Consider the following 439-nt stretch of genomic DNA (forward strand, 5'->3'; position numbering starts at 1 on the left):
AAAAAAAAAAAAAAAAAAAAAAAAAAAAAAAAAAAAAAAAAAAAAAAAAAAAAAAAAAAAAAAAAAAAAATCAAAGGAAGTTCTTTCAGGGACTCTTGAAATTCCGTGGCAGCATTTATTTGCATATGGAATGATGAACTAATTAAAAATGAATTTTACCTGTTTGTTAGAATAGGTCCAAAAGGAATTCCCCTTGGAAATTTCTAAGAATCAGCTCATATTCCAAGATAACTTAAAAATACAAACTCGTAGATATCAAAAAGAACTTTATAAATCAGATTTTAATTCACGTGAGCCTTTCAGATAATTATTCTGAATTAGAGTTTTTACTGTGTTAAACTATTTTACCTACCTATTGATAACTTTTAACAAAGCATTTTGGGAAGGATAGCAAATGGAGAATTATGTCAAATATTTTAACCCAGATAAGTCAGCCCAG

This window comes from Cebus imitator, unplaced genomic scaffold (genome assembly GCF_001604975.1).
Source record: "Cebus imitator isolate Cc_AM_T3 unplaced genomic scaffold, Cebus_imitator-1.0 Scaffold40, whole genome shotgun sequence".
In the NCBI taxonomy this organism is placed as follows: Eukaryota; Metazoa; Chordata; class Mammalia; order Primates; family Cebidae; genus Cebus; species Cebus imitator.